This window comes from Stigmatopora argus, chromosome 7 (assembly GCF_051989625.1).
Source record: "Stigmatopora argus isolate UIUO_Sarg chromosome 7, RoL_Sarg_1.0, whole genome shotgun sequence".
Lineage (NCBI taxonomy): Eukaryota > Metazoa > Chordata > Actinopteri > Syngnathiformes > Syngnathidae > Stigmatopora > Stigmatopora argus.
The window spans coordinates 16,658,175-16,678,261 of NC_135393.1; the positions used below are offsets into that span (position 1 = coordinate 16,658,175).

General features: G+C 41.0%; 1 protein-coding gene across 3 annotated transcripts in view; it reads left to right on the forward strand.

Moving 5' to 3' along the window:
• The window catches only part of LOC144078104 (dnaJ homolog subfamily A member 3, mitochondrial-like), a 58,566-nt gene that overhangs the window by 7,608 nt on the left and 30,871 nt on the right, over nucleotides 1–20,087 (forward strand). The window contains exons 10-13 of one of the 3 annotated variants that reach the window (XR_013301175.1): nucleotides 6,719–6,822; nucleotides 6,914–7,047; nucleotides 8,018–8,100; nucleotides 19,890–20,038. The gene's annotated coding sequence lies outside the window, so the exon portion shown is untranslated. The remainder of the gene's footprint in view (nucleotides 1–6,718; nucleotides 6,823–6,913; nucleotides 7,048–8,017; nucleotides 8,101–19,889; nucleotides 20,039–20,087) is intronic. The other 2 variants (XR_013301174.1, XR_013301176.1) reach the window with 2 other exon arrangements.

The following is a 20,087-nucleotide window of genomic DNA, read 5'->3' on the forward strand; positions in this document are numbered from 1 at the left end:
AAAAAGGAAATTCATGTTCACGCTAGATTGTAATTTGCCATGTTAAACACAGAGTGGGAACACACACACACACACACACACAAACAACAATGCCTTGAATGGCGATTGGAGAGCCAATCCCGGAAAAGCCAATTAAATGCTTCGTGTCAGCACTTCCTGCTCCCCCGTTTGGTGTGGCGCTTTACAAATGGGTGAAAGGGGCCGTGTGTCAATCACCCGTGATTGACATCTGGTTGCTGCGAGTAACCGGGAAATGCGGGAAGACGTTGGCTTGATCAAAGAAGCTAATTGGACTTGTGCAGATGCTTTCTAATAATACGTCCTCCAAACGGCAGGTCAAGAAGTATTCGCATAATTGTTTCCTTTGATTGACATGACAATGGAGCAAGACTTTTACTGGTCTTTCCCAGGAGTCTCCCCTGGAAAATTAGCCTTTGCTTTCATTTCGCGCTCATTGCTCTTATAGGAATTGCCAAATTTCTCGGACTAGACTCGTACTACATAATATAACCCAAAAGGTTTGCTATAAATGCTCTTTTAGCATTAGCGTTACGCCGTGACGGTCCGTGCATTTTCTAGTAGCGCCTTCTATCGGAATCAATTCAACCCTCAAAAACTATTTTATTGCTATAAAACCTCTACTGCAGCTACAGCTGCGACACATTAAAAAATCATCAATAATAACCTCGTACAATTGAAATATTATTTAGGAATATAGCCATATTTTACTCACCAAAAATCATTTTTAACTATAAGCAATATCCATCCTCCTTTGTTTCTTCCTTCATTTCTATCGCCATCGAAGCTAATGATGAAAGTCGAGTCTGTCCTGTCGTATTTCTGGCAGTCCATCTTGAAAATGGCTTTAAATTAACACAACAATATATTTGCTTGTGGAGCTAGCTCCAGATACAGTTTGGTAGCTCTGGCTAATCACTAGCCAATCATAGTTGGTGAAAGCGGTGACGTATCCCTACGCCGGCAAGAAGGCCTTGGTGTCACCAAATCGAATTCTGATTGGTTAAAGCAACAGTCTTATCGACGCTTGTTTAATGCAGCAGAGCCTGCAGAACTGATTGTGAAGGCCTTGAGGCAGATTTCTGACCCTGGCAACAAATAATGGCTGAAATGTGATTGGTTAAATGCTTCAATATGAAAACACACATCCGGAAGCAGTGCAACCAGGGGGGAAAGCAATGAAAGGAAGCTAACAGACAATTTGGAATTATTTAATAAGTATTGATGGCCAAAATATAATATATGATTCAGATATTTCTTAGGCCAGCAGAGAAGGCCTTGAAGGCCCTGACGGCCCGCCACTGGCGTTACGTTAACAACCAAAATGCTAAAAGTAAGACATTGACTAGCTTCTCTAGTTCTGCCTATTGTCAAATAAAATGCATTCATTGCTAAAGTTTGCGACGGCAAGGGGAAAAAAATGACTAAATACTGGCGGTCACTTTAAAAGAAAATCTTTGAGTACAGTTTCATCATTTTTTTTCCAAATGACATAGTCGCTAGCTTTGGGAAAACATAACCAAGCATGATCTCATCCCCTTAACATGTTTGTTGCATGTTACATTGTGCTTTAGCGTAGCTGGGAGGCCCCGTATGGAAAGCATTAACCAATCTGGTAATCTGAGACTCAATCTGGGGTCCACGTTTGGCTCCAGGAGCGTCTCCTTGACCCCTTAAGGTGGACTTAAAATATACTCACTGGCAGCAGATGCATGTGGCAATGATCTGGATGTCCAATTAGCCCAAAGTGGAAGAGCCGTTGGTCTGATTGAGGACAAATGGGAAACAGGCGTTCATCCACAATGCTGTTCACAACAGCAGTATAAATATCTCCCATTGATCTCCGCTCTGTCATTATGGTTTACGGCCTATCATGTCCTCAAGAGTGTAAGATGTTATTATGCAAAGAATTGCCAAGGATTAACTTTTGGACTTTCTACTTGCGGCGCCTCCAAAAACTTTTTCTTTTTTTTTGCCCGTTTGAGTTTCAGGATTTTTTTTTTGTGATGTCACCAAAACAGGAAATGGGACTCGTTGAGATGTAAGAATGTTGTCCAAGATCACAAAGTGGTTTCCTTACATTTGCTGACTAAGCCAAGCTAGCCACATTTTTACCCGTTTTTTTTTTTTTTAGAAATTTACATTGTTCATTGACAAAGAGTAACTTTGTCGGACTTTTAACACGTTATGTCCATCCCTCATATTTTTTTTAATCTCTAAAATTTAGCCAATCTCAACTCAAAAGCGTCACAACAACACCCTCTTAAGGATGTTTTAGTCATTGCATTGGTTTGCAGTTTTAAAAAATCACAGACCAGCTGGGTTTGGGTTGAGTTTGAAAAAGCGTACTTGACAATAAATTGAGCGTTATGGCTTACGATAAATTAGATTTCCGATTTTTTTTCCTTCCATCTCTCTGCTTTTTGGCAGAAAACACCGAGTACAAAAGTTGAACAAATTCCACTATCGCTCAGCTCAAACAAAAAGATCTGTCATCATACTTTTCAATCAATAAATCCATTCATCACCCATTTCTCGTAAACATTTAGATCCCAATCACATACCTGTCAACCTCTGCCGATAACTGCCCTTATAAATGATTATGATTCCCCTTACAAACCCCCCAAAAACCTTACAAACACCGTACGGTGTTTGTAAGGTTTTTTAGGGGTTTGTAAGGGGAATCATAATCATTTATAAGGGCAGTTATCGGCAGAGGTTGACAGGTATGCAATCAGCAAAAATCTAACACTAAATAATTGCATGTGTTCCTCTAGAATTGATTTTTTTGCAAAAATGGCACTTTTCCTCCCTCGTACGACTGCTTGAAAGTTCAAATATTTTCCAGTCCACTTTTAAAACACACACACACGCGGCGAACTGCGCTGGCCGTCGTCGTCATTAATTTTCACAACATTCCCCCCGCTGCGTGTCTGGGGCCCCTTGGTTAGTCTACTCCAGTGATTTTGTTGGCCCCGTGGCTACGAGCCGCCCTTATAAATCACCGCCAGCGCGGAGAACGATCACCGAGTGCGGCAGTCCGACATGATGTTCTAATTATCCCATCATAAATTCCGTGATACTTAACGAGGAAATGTCCAAATTTAGCTCAACGTCCTTCAATCATCACCGTCGACCTTAAAAAAAAGCCCCCGTGTCTACCTGATAGCGCTATAGTCCGACCACGCGCCGTTAAAAGAATGCACCTTTTGGCTGGAGTCCACGTATTTATTAGCTTTTAATAAAAGCCAGAAATGTTGTGCTGCTCCGGCCGGATTGGCTCTGAAATTCAACCCAACCCTGCCTGATTGCTCCCGTGATGCAGGAGTGGTTCTGGCTCGCTTTCGTTGGCTGTTTTTTTTTTTGTCTCTCCTTCCTGAATGTTTTGCTGTGGTTTCACCAGGAACGCCAATTAAGGGCTAATGATGTCTAATTAGAATGGGGGGATGGTGGTGAGGGGAGGAAATCTGGGGAAAGTGACAAAAGAAGTGAAAGGGAAGTCACTTTGACGGCAGGGTTGGAACCAGAATAAGATCCAGACCATAAGCAGACAGGGACAGAATTATGACCAAGACTGAAACAAGCTTCAGACTGGAAGAAGACCACGACTTAAACCAAAACAAAACAAAGACTCGGACCAAACCAAGAAAGTTCAATTCTGAGACAAGACAAAACAAGATAAAGACTGACAACCTGAGACCAAACCAAGACAGAGACCAGAACCATGACCGAAGCAAGATCAAGATCGAAACTGAAATAAGACCTAGTCTCACGAAGGCCTAGACTAACCAAGACCGAGACTAACCAAGACCGAGACTAACCAAGACCGAGACTAACCAAGACCGAGACTCACCAAGACCGAGACTCACCAAGACCGAGACTCACCAAGACCGAGAATAACCAAGACCATGATCGAAACTAAAATAAGACCTAGACTGAACCAAGGCCTAGACTAACCAAGGCCTAGACTAATCAAGACCAAAACTAACCAAGACCGAGACTAACCAAGACCATGATTCAAACTAAAATAAGACCTAGACTAACCAACACCTAGACTAACCAAGACCTAGACTAACCAAGACCTAGACTAACCAAGACCGAGACTAACCAAGACCGAGACTAACCAAGACCTAGACTAACCAAGACCTAGACTAACCAAGGCCGAGACTAAACAAGACCGAGCCTCACCAAGACCCAGACTGACCAAGACCCAGACTGACCAAGACCGAGACTGGCCTAGACTAACAAAGACCAAGACGAACAAAGACCAAGACTAACCAAGACCCAGACTAACCAAGACTTAGACTGAAACAACCAGACACTGAACTAAGACCTAGATAAAGACCTCAACTTGGACCAGCCCAAGACTGTAACAAAACAAAGATCATAAAACTGAAAACTGAGACGAAACCTTAAGTCTTAAACCAACAACACGACAAAACCGAAATCAAAACAAGACAGCCCCTCCCAACAGACAACCAACTAACCACAGACCAAAGCAAGACCACAACTATAACAAAAACTACAAGACCCCCCCCAAACAAAAGCAAGTCTGCACTGTACGCAACAGCTCGCCAAGTCCATTTCACTTGAAGGCTGCCATATTTCTTTCCCCATTTTCAGGCACACAACTCCCTGACATTTTGAGTGCTGGGTCCTGCTTTCCATCCCGGCCCGCCCGTGTCACCCTCGCCTGGCCGTTTGTTTGGGCCCAGCGTAAACACACCCCTTCGCCGGCGCGCTTCGCCGTACGTCGGTCGGCCTCGAACAGCCGACGACGGTCTGTCGAAAACAAACAGCAGATGTTAGCAGAGATGCGCGGAGAAGGAAAAGGGAATTGACTTTGCTCTTTTGTTATAACAGCTGCAGAGGCTCGCTTATCGCGAAAAATGCGCTCCGCTGTGTTTATACAACGACGGACGGCGTCGATGCGCCAACTCAGGGATTTTTTTTTCTTCTTTTTTTGTTCGTTTTCTGCTTTTTTTCAGGTATCTGTAACCCAGCTGACGAGCGCCAGCACATTCTGTTCCGTCCATTTGCGACTTCAGTCAACACGTCCTAAAATGAGATGTTGATTTGCACTCTTTAAACTCTGAAGTCATTCAGTTCGCGTCCTTTCGAGACTCGCCAACCCAAGGATTGAGCTCCGCTCGGCGTCAGATTTCCGAGAGGATTTTAAATTAGACGCCGTGTTTGCTCTGGAGAATTCAATCTGGGGAGGAATCTGGAATATTATTAATAGTAGCCAACTCCAGATGACCCCAAATAATATCATAAACAGAAGGCTAAGGCTATGTCATTAAAAAATGGCTTTGTTTTATTAAAAGTCCTCCATTTTAATAGTTCCAGTTCACTCGTAAATGTATTAATAACCGATGAAATGGTTGAACAAACTATTGTTTTTTTTTTAAACTGGTTGAAGGCCTCCCATCAAGTAAATAAAAATATAAATATGAATAAAACGAATGGCTTTTTCAAAAAGGAGGGTTTCAAAATAGGTATTTAATATTTATACAGATTTAGTTATAGGATTGTTGATAAGGAATGTTCGCTATGCTAAGTATTTTTTTAAAAATGAGGGTTTCAAAATAGGTATCTTAGATTTATATATATTTAGTTATAGGATTGTTTGATAAGGAATGTTCGCCATGCTAAGTATTTTTATTTTTCAAAAATGAGGGTTTCAAAATAGGTATTTTATATTTATATATATTTAGTTATAGGATTTTGTCATGCTTTTTATATTTTTGTAAACTACTGTATTTTCACGACTATACGGCGCATCATATTTTTAGCCGCAGTGTCAATAACGAGTGCTTTTTCTGTATTTTACACACAAAGGACGCACCGTTTTTAAAGACGCAGCCAGGCATGGCAAAACATACACCAGCTTAAACATACGGACACACGCTAAAAACACGTTTTTAAAAAGGCAACGGAAGCAAAACTGAGTTCGGTTGTACTTTATTTAGCCATTTACAATGTACTCACGTCATCATCACCCACAAATCCATCAAAGTCCTCATTTTCTGTGTCCAAATTGAACAATTGTCCAAATGAGTCACCGAAAACGCTGAGTTTTATACGTTCATCCAGGCGGCCACAATCCATTCGCAAATAGTAGCTAGCTAGTAGCTAGCGTAACTATTCCAACGCTGTCTTCCATGCTTCGTAAAGCTGAGTTGATGTCGATCGCCAGACCACAATCCATTGGGTGTATTGACAAAAGAACTACATATCCCAGCAGTCACTGCGCAGTACTTTTTCTACGGGGAAAATAGTAAAGTCGGGGGCTGCTTGCCGTAGTTGTGAGAGCTGTAGAGGATGGTGTACCCTATCCACTGATTTATTTTATTTTATCGTGATAAAAAAAATAATTATTGGTCCATATATAAAGCGCATTGGATTATAAGGCGCCCTGTCTATTTTGGAGAAAATTTAAGACTTTTATGTGCGCCTTATAGTCGTGAAAATATGGTACATAAATGATCGTAAAATTCAAGCGAAAAATCATTATTGTAATAGTAACAGGGTCTTTATATATATATATCTTTGTTAACCTAGATGTCAATGGCAGCAAATGAGTTCATGAAAAGTGTATTTACATTCAAGAAAAGGAGAATTGTCCCATTTTTATGTCCACAATGTCACTTTGAATCAAAAGCAAACCATTAAAATGATGAAATAATTTGTGTTACAGTCACGTGGAATGAGCAAGAAATCCTCCATTTGGAATCCCACCAAGCTCTTCCCCCAAAAAATTCATCATGTGTGCCGTCACTTCCTGAAAGTCAAAAGTTCACAGTAAGTCCACCCGTTTTTGTATTTGACTTGACAGCAATTTTCACACTGTTAAAAAAGTTTGTCGTCGCCCCGCTGCCGTGTGTTTACCAAGCAGTGGACGTGTTTGCTCGACCCAAATTATCACCGCGTCCGTCCCTGGTGGGATCCGTGACGTCTCGGCTGGGCCTCGTGTTTGCTGATGACACTTAACGCGGTGTTGGAAAGAGGAAGTGGCGCCCAAACACGGTGTGTATACTTGTATAGCTGCAAAGATGAATTGCATGCTGTAATTCAATTTGATAAATATATGTACAAAGTACATTTTACTGCTTGGATTCATTGTTTAATTAGAGGCCTTGTAATGGTTTGTGAAAGTGCTGTACTTACGAATGCCTCTAGGGACGAAAGTTTCAGGTTATGAATTTTTTTCTATGCAAATGAGTGACTCGAGATACGAAAAAAATCCAAGTTACGAAATCCTTGAAAAAGTAAATGCATTTCCTTATACATTATTTTATTTTGAATTCCCCTTATTAAGCGATTAAAAACTACAAATGCAACGTGGCACATATTTTCACATGTACACACACATTGGGCACACGTAAAAGTCTAAAATGTACTACAAAGTGGACGGCTTTCAGCCCTAGTAGAACGGGCTCTTGCCGCCCGCCATCTGGCGGACAGACACAGGTATTACATTTATAACGGCCTCGGAGGGAAATATTTTAGCGGCGTAGGGCACATTTTCATATACTTTATTTATTTTAACACATTAATAAATCATTACATTATCATTTTCTCTCTCTTTTGTGTGTTTCCTCACATATTTAATACAAAATTGGGACACTTTGACCAATTTTAAAGGTTTTTAGTTGGACTGTGGAACAAATTACAGAATTTACATATAAAGTATACCTACTTACGAAATTTTCAAGTTACAAAAAAAGTCTTGGAATCAATTAATATCGTAACTAGAGGTACGACTGTATTTATTTTCGTTGATTTGGGAGCGGCCCTCTGGTGGCAACAGTGAATATGACATAACTAATTGAGGTGTTTGGGGGGGGCAGGGCCACGCCACTCGCCAAGATATTGTCAGATATTAGCGTGACGTTTGGCATGTAAATAAAAAAAATCATTTAGCATCTTAGGGGTGGGCCTAAGTGAGCGAATCAAGCTAATATTTGCACCTTCTTGCTCATCTTCATCGACTTAGGAAGCTTGTTGATTGAATTTCCAGGCTCGGCGCCAGCTTCGGGAAGATTACACCGGTGAGAATGCCGCCCAGACCACCCACAGGTACTTTCACCCTCCCACTTTCACATGTTCGCAAAAGGTGGTGCTGAAACTAGTCTAGTCTTTGGTGTGTTTAATGACTCATTAAAATGGAAAGTAGACCTTTTTTATTTATTTTATTTTTTTATCCCTGCTCTTTTCCCAACAATAACACTTGCACCGCGACTCCTACTCAGGCTCCGCCTTCAGGGACTTTCCCCCCCTCCGCCGCCGGCGCTTTATTAGAAAATCCCTCCTCCTGGTGGTCTTTTTCGCAACCCCTCGTCAAATTTGGGGTCTTTTTTTGCTATTATTTGCATTTGTTGGGACTATTGTTTTTCTTTTTAACTGTGTCGGAAATGTCATAAAATTTGATATATCATTTTAGTTGCATTTTCCGATTTCCGTGCGTTGAATTGTGCCGTACAAATTAATTTGCCTCTTTTGAGAGAGCTTTGGACTAAAATTAGATCATGAAAATAAAATAATTAAATTTAAAAAAAAATAATCAAAATAGATATTTATCGATATTGTTGCTTTTTATTATTATTATTATTCAATTATACTATCATGATTTAGAATCATATTTTTCAATGGAAATATAAAAAAAATGGAAAAAAGTCATAATAAAAATGGTTTTTTTATTTTTAAAACATTTTTATTCAATAAAATGGATATTTTAGTTGAAGAAAAAAGGGAATTAAAAACAATTTCTAAAAGTGGAATTCATTATAATTATATTTGTAATGATGTTTTTTAATAATACAAGGTTATAGTTGAAATTCAACTAATAAAATTCAACTAAAAGAAATAATTCCAGAGAAATTCCTCAATTATTAGAATTTAACATTTATTTTGAATAAATAGCACATTTGATTTAGAAAAAACAATTATACAAACATTTTAAGCATCATTTAATTATTGCCAACCCTCCTTTTTAAAAATAAATAAATAAATGATTTGACGTCGTGATGTCAAGGGGACTAAAATTCTATAACAAAATGCAAAAAAAAGTTTCCAACACTCCGAAGAAGCACGTAACCATCGCCCAGTAAACCCAATCAAAGTCTTTTCTTCGTCAACATTCTCAAATTCCCCCAAATACTTTGGAAATATCCTTCTTTTCATTTAATAAAAAGTGATCCCCACAACATCTGCTCTCAAATCCAAACTCAACTCAATATTATTTTAAGAGAACCCCAAGTTTGAGTATATTTGCAAAAGCGTGACGACGACGACCCTCGTTTTTTTCTCACCCAGATCGTGGGAAGGTGCCCCCCCCCCAAAAAACAAAACAAACAGATCAATAAAGTTAAGAAGCAAAGCAAAAATAAACCCGTTTGACACAACTGTAGGCCCCTCCTCCTTTTCCTGTCACTATCCGCTATTTTTAGCACAGGCTAAAGACCCTCTTTGAGCCATTGGTGAAATAACACGCCTCCCGGGGGTCTCGGAGTGTGGGAATACTACAATATTGACATTTTCTCACTGGGAAGAACAGTGTAGCCTGAAAAATGACATCACCAGTCCTCCCAGTTTGAATGAATCGACGTCAATGGCAGGCAATGAGATGCAAAATAAAACGTATTCTTCCTCTCCCAATCAAATAGTTTAACACTAGCGGACGTCCAATCCATTTTAAGTGTCAAATTTAGCAGACGTTTACTGCCACGTGTCAGTTTTCACTTGTTCAACGCAGTTTTGAGTAAAATAATTGGATCAAAACAACAGAATAGGCTTCTTTTAATGTGCTAAATCCACTCTGTTTATATTTTTTAAAACAGAAAGCTTATATCAAGAGCAATTTTTCATTCAATTGATTCAATTTCTTGGAAGAAAACAATGAAAACACTGGCTGCGCTAGTATGGGCTAGCGGCTAGCCTGCTGTTAGCGAACCAGGCAGCGGGTACAGTCAATCCTAACATAATTACATTAGATTCGTTTACATTTTATTCATATTTATTCTAGTATCGACATCATATAAGCAATTTTCTACGAGATTTTCGATAAAATAGTTTTTGTTGTTGTTGAAGGAAAAACAAAAACACTGGCTGTGCTAGTATGGGCTAGTGGCTAGCTGCTAGCCTGCCGTTAGCGAACCAGCAAGCGGGTACAGTCAATCCTAAAATAATTACATTAGATTAGATTAAACTTTATTCATCCTAGTATCCACATCATATACACCATTTTCGATAAAACAATTATCTTTTTTTTTAGGAAGAAAACCACAAAAACACTGGCTGTGCTAGTATGGGCTAGCGGCCAGCTGCTAGCGGCTAGCCTGCCATTAGCAAACCAGCAAGACGTTACAGTCAATCCTAACATAATTACATTAGATTAAACTTTATTCATCCTAGTATTGACATCATATACACAATTTTCTACAAATTTTCGATAAAACAGTTTTTTTTTTGGAAGAAAACAACAAAAACACTGGATGTGCTAATATGGGCTAGCTGGTCATGAATAAAAAAACAATTCTGCTTCCAGGAAATTTGATCTGAATTTACGAAGCGTTTATGTATGGCAACCAGAAGGCGAAGGCGTAGGAAAGGAAATGGCCGCCTGGAGTTGGGGAACGCGTGGGTGGCGATCAGGGAAAGCATGATGAAGAATGTGAAAGAGGGAAAACCTGGCTTTTGTAGCACTAACGCTCATCCTGCGTTTGGCTCTTATGACAACGTAGCGTTCGGATCCCGCCAAAGACAGAGCGTGATAGCACGCACGGTTAAAAACGCCCCCTCAAGTGTGTGCGGCCAAAAATCTGAAATGCAAATCATCCCTTAGTGACAAGCGGGGGATTTCCAGCTCGAATGTCTGCAGCCGCACGTGCGCCACCTACCTGGCAGAGGCCGTGCTCGCGCATGGGCAAGCCAGGCAGTTGCTTGGGGCCCCGTACAGTAAAGGGGGCCCCACCCATATTATATTCATATTATATAACATTGAGTGATGTTGTCTTTGGCCGGCGGTGGTTGAGCGGTCGAGTCTGCAGAAGTCATCAGGCCGCAGCTGACGGTTTGTTGATAGAGGCTTAGTTCAGACTGGGGGCGGATTTAGCCATGACGCTAGCACGGCTTGTTTTGGGGGGCCGCGTTGGAGTCAATTGTTTAAATAACAGCTGCTGATTGAGCCGTTGTCGGGATATTCAAAAGCATAACAGCGTCTCGATAGCTTCTGTTAGCAAGGTATCTTCTTGTTTTGTTGTCATTGGCGGCGCTAGGCGTCCAGTCCATTTTCACCCTTCCAGTCAGTAGCGCCGTCATTAGCACGGAAACGTTAGCATTCACGGCTGAAAAACAAACGCTTCAGTGTTTTGGGACCATTATGATCGTTTATTTTATTAATTGATACATGTATTTGTTTATAGTTATACATTGAAATTGTATTTTTTTGTAAATAAAATGGCGATCAATCTAGGGAGTAGTTTGTCCGAGGTCAGCTAGGTTAGGTGTTGAAAATGAGTAAAGCATACAAAATAATGTAATGGCTTGAAACAGTAGGTGCAAAGCAGAGGTCAAAGATCACAGAGCTCAGAAATGTGGGCGTCGTTAAGTTAACCTAAGAACGAATGAATTTATCAAATTGGCAGGATTTTTGGGGGGAAATTGCATAATACTCCATTTTGGGGTAGTGGGGTCAAAAGGTCACGGAGGTCAGAATTATGTTTGTGTTCAAGATAACTCCAGAATGATACGTGATCGAATAGGAAACAGAAAGGGGATTCAATAGTGGGGTCATGAGGTCAAAGGTCACCGATCAAAAAAGGAATTTCACAATAAATTGATAACAGATGAGTCTATTTCACTCAAATTTGCTGTTAAGTTGACGACGAGAAATATTGTTGAAACCAACAAGTGCGCTTTCTACCAAATATGGTAGCTTTGAATTTGACTGCTTAGGTGAAGGGTGTCAGACTCGGGTTGGTTTGCGGGTCGCTTTAACGTCAACTCGATTTCATGTGGGCCGGACCATTTTAGATATAATATTTAGATATATATTTTTTATAAATGGATTAAAAGAACCAGTTTTTTATAGATCTAAAACAATGTTTTTTTGAGCTTTTTTTCTATATATTTTTAGATTTTACAAAATGATTTTTGAACTAAAAACACAGAAAAAATGGATTAAAAAATCACAATTATTGATTTAAAAGGGGGAAAATCAGGAAATTTAATATACATCTATACTCTTCATTTTAATTTGATCCTAAAACAGAAAGTCGGCACTCATGGTTTACTTTCTCGGGCCGCACAAAATGATGCGGCGGGCCAGATTTGGCCCTCGGGCCGCCACTTTGACACCTGTGGCTTAGGCTGAAGTCTGCTTTTTCCGAGTGCTCCTCTCGTTGTAATACCATCCCGGACAACGGGAAATTGAATCAAGTTGGAGCAACAACTAAATCCCGCTCCTGGCTTTACGGCTGTAATCCTAAACGATACCGAGATCCCGTTAGAAAAGATGTTACGTTACGGTGGGAAAGCGGTTCACGGACCCGCTTCACCCTTCAGAAGTCTTGGGTCTGAAACCAAATTGTTGCTTGAAGGAAGTCCACTTCATCTCTCAACAATTTTGCGTATTTTTTCAGCAGTGCCGCAGATGAGTTGTTTTACAAAGTTGAAAGGTCAACCTCAGGTCAGGTTGATGCTTCTATTAGTTTGTTTTTCAACGTCAGAATGACAAGATGGCGAATAATCAGAAGAACAACCTTTAACCAGCCACTTGATATTAAATACCAGTTTCAAACTGGAATTAAAAGTGAAGAGGCTTGATTCTGGTAGATGTTCGGGAATTTTGTCGGCAGCGAATGGCATTCTGAGTTGCAGATGAGGCGTGACGGGGGGGGGGGGGGGTCCACAACGAGGCAATTCTACCCCAATTAACACTTGGATTTTCTAGTGTACGTTTTCACTCACTTTTGATGTCTTGGAATCGTGACGGCTTCCGTGTCGCGCGGCGCGTGTTTTGTAGCCCCGCCTTCAGGGAAGAGGGGTCAAAGTGGCTAGATGTGGACTTTGAAGTGGGTGGTCAAGGGTTGGGGGGCCTGTCAAGAACTGAAAAAGGTCAGTCGTGTAGATTGGGGGAGGTGGATGAGGCTGTCTGTCATACTACTGCCCTGATTCAACTTGTCAGGGTCAGGTGACTTTTTGACCTAGTGCCTTGACTTTTTGTTTGGGTGACCATTCCTTCCTATAATTATGAATTGATTTCACTGCGTGACCACACACACAAATTAAACGCCCAAATAAAACTTAAATGAACGGAATTTAGAAAAACATGTCAAAGAAAGGGAACATTTCAAAAGAATGTTACAGGTGGGAAAACAATGATCAAAATACAACAATTAAAAATATGTTTTGAAAATCTAAAGAAATAATAAAAGACGCAATGTATTCATAAGTCCTGTTTTATTAGACCATTTTGTCTTTTTTAGCCATATTTCCCGATTTAATGTTCTTTCAAACAATCGCAGAACATATAAAACAGAACTTAAATCCTAATTCGTTTTCCAATAAACATCTCCGACAAGATGATGTCACAACCAGAATGAGCTGCAGATCGCTAGCATGCTATCTAAGGCCTTTCAATTACCTTGCTGCTGCCTGACTGTTCTGTCGAGCTAGCTTGCGCAGCACTAGCTAGCTAGTAATGTTCCTGCAGAATGTCTAAGGAAAAAAAGCAGTTTCTTTGGTTTAAAGCAGGGGTCTCGAACTCAATTTACCTGGGGGCCGCTAGAGGCCGAGTCTGGGTGAGACTGGGCCGCATCAGGATTTCCACAAGAAAAGCACTGATAAAACATTCCAACGTTATCAAATATCTTTATTTTTTAACAAAAAATAATGAATTAAATAAATTAACTTAAAGATGAATAAAAAATAAATCAATCAGTAATACAAAACCAAATAATACTAATGAGCATACAGTAGATATACACTGGCTGGCTAAGTAGAGAAAATGAATTATTTTTATTCCGTTTCAAATGTCTGTATTAACAGCTCTTTAACCTTTAACTTTCTGAACTTGAATGGAACATTGAACATGAAATATTCTGAACACGGCTTCTCTTGCCTACTCCTTGCTGCTAGAGACCTGGCAGCGCTTCTTCTCACATAGTCACATTTGGCTTGAGGGAGGAAGCAGTGGAGACCCTCAGTAGAGCTTGAAGATGCTCATCAGTAAGTCTGGACCTGTACTTGGACTTATTGAAGTTCAAGGTGGAGAAGAGCTTCTCACACAAGTATGTGCTCCCAAAAAGGCACATGGTCCGCTTGAACCTTCGGGAAAGTTCAGGGAAGCTGGGGGTCAACTCTCTCAAAAATTGCCCAAGCTTGTCTGCTTCTCCACTCACCTCCCTGAACTTGGCTTTGAGTGCAGAGTTGCACTGCAGGTCAATGAGCTCCATTTGAAGCTCAGGAGGGGCATCTTGCACATCAAAGGAGAAGGGGTCCGCAAAAATTTGAAATGTGGCTTTGTGTGTCTTGAAGTCTGCAAATCTGTGATCAAATTCCTCCTGTAGCTTCGAAATGGCCTCAACATACTTCTCACCACTGAATGGTGTGCCTGCATCCACGAGAGCCTTGCATGCTGGGAAATGGCAAAGGTTTGTCTGAGAGAGCTGGGCTTTCCATAACACAAGTTTAGTGCAGAATGCTCTCACGTTGTCATAGGCAGCACTGACAAGTTGCCCCTGGCCTTGTAGCTTCTTGTTCAGTACATTAAGCCCATGTGTGATATCAACAAGAAAAGCCAAGTCCATGAGCCATTTGGGATCACTTAGCACAGGATCAATCAACTCACAAACGGCGTAGCTAGCTTTGACTGCTGCATTACTGTCTTTGGTAGCCTTCTTGAAGAGATCCTGTTGCCTCAGAAGACGTGTTTTAAGACTGGCAACCTGGTTGGCTCTCTCATCTCCCTGGTATTTTTCGTACTCCTCAGCATGTCTCGTAGTACAATTACGTGTCAAATTGTATTCCTTGTGCACCGCAACTTTTTCAGTGTAAATGAGACACGTCGGGGTGCCCCTGTGTTCAACAAAGAAATATTGCACTCCCCACTTTTCTTGAAACTGTCTGTGCTCATCACCGACCTTTCTCTTCACGGCAGGCTTTGAAAGAGACATCTCTGGGGCTCTGTAATATGTTTTTCCACTTGGAATGAGTCTCGGGTTGATCTTTCACATTCAGTCGCGCGGGTTTGTGGCGCATGTGCACTTTCGCTCTCCGTTTCAATCGCGGAGATGGCTACAGACACTGACACAGGCTAGATCACAGATCATAGCGCCTCATTCAGTTCTATGCTGAGAGCAGCGGAGGAGTGTGCGCGCCGAGCGGAGTGATCGGCCTCACGGCTTCTCCTCCGCCCAGCTGATTGGAGGAATGAATGAGTGAGTGAGCAAGGCACTGGACAGCCCGGCCGATGTCCCGCCCTCCATAGCCGTATACCTCACCGTGATTGGTTCATTCAGCTCCGAACCAAAGTTCCCTCTAATTTTTTGTTGGTCTGAGCAGAAAGACAACCTCCCTGAGCGCACTGAGTACCAGTGTGAGCGACATCATCGGTACTCGGATGATTCGCCTAAAGACGTTTCGCCGACGGACGTTTGACAGACGGGCAGGTCGCCGAATGGACGTTCCACCGAACGTTCATTCGGCCGAACGGAGGTTTCGCCGTAACGGGATTCGAACGCTCGCCCTGCCGGATCGTGTGTGTACAAGTTTTTCAACCTCGGCCCGCGGGCCATATACGGCCCGTTAGGATTTTTAATCCGGCCCGCCGCCGGTGTTGTCCAAATTATAGTAAAAATCAATGTTCGTCTACCATCAATGGCAGTCCGGGAATAAGCACTCTTGGGCAGGCAGATGTAGCAGAACCGAGCCGTAAAATGACAGCAATCGGGTCAAATCCATCCTAAAACAGCATTTAATGATTAAATACAAATACTGGATGATATCGCGATGGAGGCAAAAAAATGTCTATAGACGTCCATTCGCCAAACGGCTCAAAATGCTCTCAAATTCGGTCAAATCCAGCTGAAGACAGCGTTTAATGATTAAATACAAATACTAGTATTTGTATTTAATCATTAAACTAACAAATACTAGTACGACCTGTCCGTCTGTCAAACGTCTGTCGGCGAAACGTCTTTAGGCGAATCATCCGGTCACGACATCATCATTGCTCGCTATCGGCACACCAGTATCACACCTGCCACAAGCAGGTGCATGTCAATGTTCCCTCTAATTTTTCATGTAAAACATGCTGTAAAACAAGAAAAACATGAGTGGACAGAGCTACTGCCACTGGCTGCCACTTAAACTGCGCCATCATGGGGAAAGGGGTAAAAAAAAAAAAAAAAAAATAAATAAATAAAAAAAAAAAAAAAAAAAAAAAAAATCGATCTTTCATATTAAGACGGGGGCCGCAAATTATCGTCCCGAGGGCCGCAGTTGGCCCGCGGGCCGCAAGTTTGAGACCCCTGGTTTAAAGAATGAGGAAACGCGCTAGCGCAGCACTAGCTAGCTAGAAATGTTCAATTCTGATTGTGACATCACAACCAGAATTTCCACGAAAAAAAGGAATTTCGTTGGTTTAAAGAACGAGGAAACGCGCTAGCGCAGCACTAGCTAGAAATGTTCAATTCTGGTTGTGACATCACAACTAGAATTTCCAGGAAAAAAGGAATTTCTTTGGTTTAAAGAACGAGGAAACGCGCTAGCGCAGCACTAGCTAGCTAGAAATGTTCAATTCTGGTTGTGACATCACAACCAGAATTTCCGAGGGGGGAAAAGCAATTGCTTTGGTTTAAATAACGAGGTAACGCGCTAGCGCAGCACTAGCTAGCTAGAAATGTTCAATTCTGGTTGTGACATCACAACCAGAATTTCCGAGAAAAGCAATTTATTTGCTTTAAAGAACGAGGAAACGCTAAAAACAACCGATTTAGTAGTTTTCTACGCGTAAAATAGCACGAGTGCAGTCATTTTCGTGCTATTTTCTGGTATTTTTGCGAGACGTTGGGGCAGGAAGGGGTTATTACTTTCATCCTGCGGTTATGTGGAGAAAGGACTCCTTTTGTAGAAGTCAGTCAGGCGGGGGGCACGCAGCAGGCATGGTTGTGATTAAACCTGATGAGGTACGGCGTGGAGGATTGCCAGAGTGTTTTCACAGTCTTCATTCCGCCTGTCACTCAGCACTCGCTCGCCGCGTATTTGCACTCCGCCAAAGACAGCCAATAATGGGAAAAACAGTCGCCGCGGGAGCCATCTCATGACGGGGGAAACCTTTCCGAGCGCACCTTGACAGGATTGACAAAGAAAAAAAAAATGACAAAAGGCCTCGGGTTATTAAATGATTCGGTGATTGGGGGATTTTTTTTTTTTTTTTTCTCCAGTGCTTGAGCCAGGTGCGGTGGCGTGTCTTTTGACATTTCCTGTAAAAGATGGCGAGTCATCAAATGGCTTACCAGTGTATGACTCATTTTGGCTTTAATTGCGTTTGTCAGGGGTTATAAAAAGTATCATTTTTTTACAAAGCTTGGCTTAGGTTGTGAGTGGCGTGGTTTGTGTTATTTCTAAAGAAAAGGAGGTTTTGTTTTAGTCGTCCGGTTGTATTTTTAACTCATTGGCTTCTATTGGGCTGATCCGATTGGATGGGAGGGGGTTAACAGTTCACTTCGATTTCATCTCTACAATTAAAGCCTTAAATGTATATCTATTTACGTTAAAAAAAAATTAACTTGTTGGACAGAGAATTACATTTTCCTATTTTATTATCATTTTGAACGGTTCTAATGTGCCGCATGGGAGTTCTATATTATTTTTTTATTGTTTTTATATATAATTATTATACATGTTTCCACTTTAATAGTATTTTTTATGTACTTATGTATTCCTCCAGTGCTCCATGTATATTTGTTAACTCTTTGGGCACTATTGAGTGCGCCAGACGTCAAATTATACGTCATTCGCTGCCACTCTCCCACTTCAAAATGATTGGACATCTCACGCTGAAATAGTTAAAAGTCAGTGCAGTTCTTGTCTGCAACCAGCAGGGGCCCTGATTATTAATAGTCCCTACAACAAGGGTGTCAGACTCGGGTAGGTTCGCGGGCCGCGTTAACGTCAACTCGATTCCATGTGGGCCGGACGGACCATTTTAGATATAATATTTAGATTTTTTTTAAATAGATGGATTAAAAGAACTGGATTAAAAACCCTGAATATTCAGTTTTTTATAGATGTAAAACAATGTTTATTTGGGCTTTTTTATATATTTTTTTTAGATTTTACAAAATGATTTTTGAAATAAAAACAAAGAAAAAATGGATTAAAAAATTACAATTATTGATTTAAAAGGGGGGAAATCAGGAAATTTAATATGCATCTATACTCTTCATTTTAATTTGATCCTAAAACAGAAAGTTGGCACTCATGATTTACTTTCCCGGGCCACACAGCCTTTATCTTAGCATCGCCACCTGTTGTTGTGGAGTGGTACTACAGCCATCATTCATTCTTTTTTTTTTTTTTTTAAATGTGTGCGAGGTCCCCAGTGTCAGCATAGCTGACGCCGCGCCGCCGGTTTCCCGGAGCAAAGCCATTGTGCGCCGGCACCTGCTGACCTACTCGATATTAAACATTTCATTACAGCCGGCTCGCAAATTCTTTGTTTGGAGAGCGGCGGGAAAAGTCACGTTTGTTCAAGAGCCTCTCCAGGATTTTCTATGCTGAGGAAAGTGCTTGTCAGTCAGCAAGCTTGCGAACCCCAAAAACTGGTTTTGTCGTGCCCACTTCAAAAGAAGTAGCCCGCTTAACCCTTTTTATTTTTTTAATTAATTTCTCTTTATAGAGAGCGGGGGGACCTGGGTTCAAATCCCGGTTCGGACCTTTCTGTGTGGAGTTTGCGTGTTCTCTTTGGGCCTGCGTGGGTTTTTTCCGGGTACTCTTGTTTCCTCCCACGTTCCAAAGACCGATTGGTCGCACTAAATTGCGCCTAGGTATGAGTGTGAATGGTTGTTTGTCTCCTTGTGCCCTGTGATTGGCTGGGCACCGATTCAGGGTGCCTCCGCCTGTGGCGCAAAGTCAGCTGGGATAGGCTCCGGCACCCCTAGTGTGGATAAAGCGGTTCAGAAAATTAGATGAGATAAATGTATGTGTATATCTAAAATGATTATATTCATGTAAAATGCCCAACACTTTGTAAAATGTATTTTTTGAACTCATGACTGTGAGCCCAGGTATTAATATACATACTCTTCACAGCCTATGTGTTGTGGTAGTTAGCAAAAGGAGATTTACATCCATTTCGATTGGGGACATTCTTTCATTTCAAAATGGATTGGTCGTCTCACGCTCTGAATACGAAGCATTCACATCATATCCTCCCTGTTCAAATAAATTGGACATTTACCACTGTCAATAAATTAAAAAAAAACTACATGATATCTATCAGCTTGAAATTTTATAACTTCTCCTTGTTTGACAGCAACGCTATAAAAAGTCAATTGCATTTCTGTGTAAGTTCTGCAAAACAAACAAACATGAAAAACAGTTTAAATGCGCATTTAGTAGGTGGTTAAATGATAATGTGTCATTTTGGAGGAAAATAGGAGGCTTTATTTCACTGGAAATAAATAAATCCACACAGCTGCACACAATCACTCAATCAATGCAACATTCTTGAGCTAATTCGTTATGTGTCTGGAAGCACACCTGTGCGTGGATCGATTTCTTAGCCACCACTCCCAGTACGCAAGATATTTATTATTAGTTATTCCAAATTGGCCAATTTTACATCTGGACTTCCGTTTTAGATCTTCATAACTTGAGAGAAGATGGACACAACTGGAATGTCTTTGTGATCCCAAGACTATTGGGAACAGGATCATCGGAAAAACTGTTTGAGGCGCATCTTTTCGTGGACAAAAACCAGAGGAAAAACCAACCAGATGCTCCTTTTTGGGTAAGTGATATTTTATTGCCAATCATAAACAAAGAATGTTGTTAAGAAC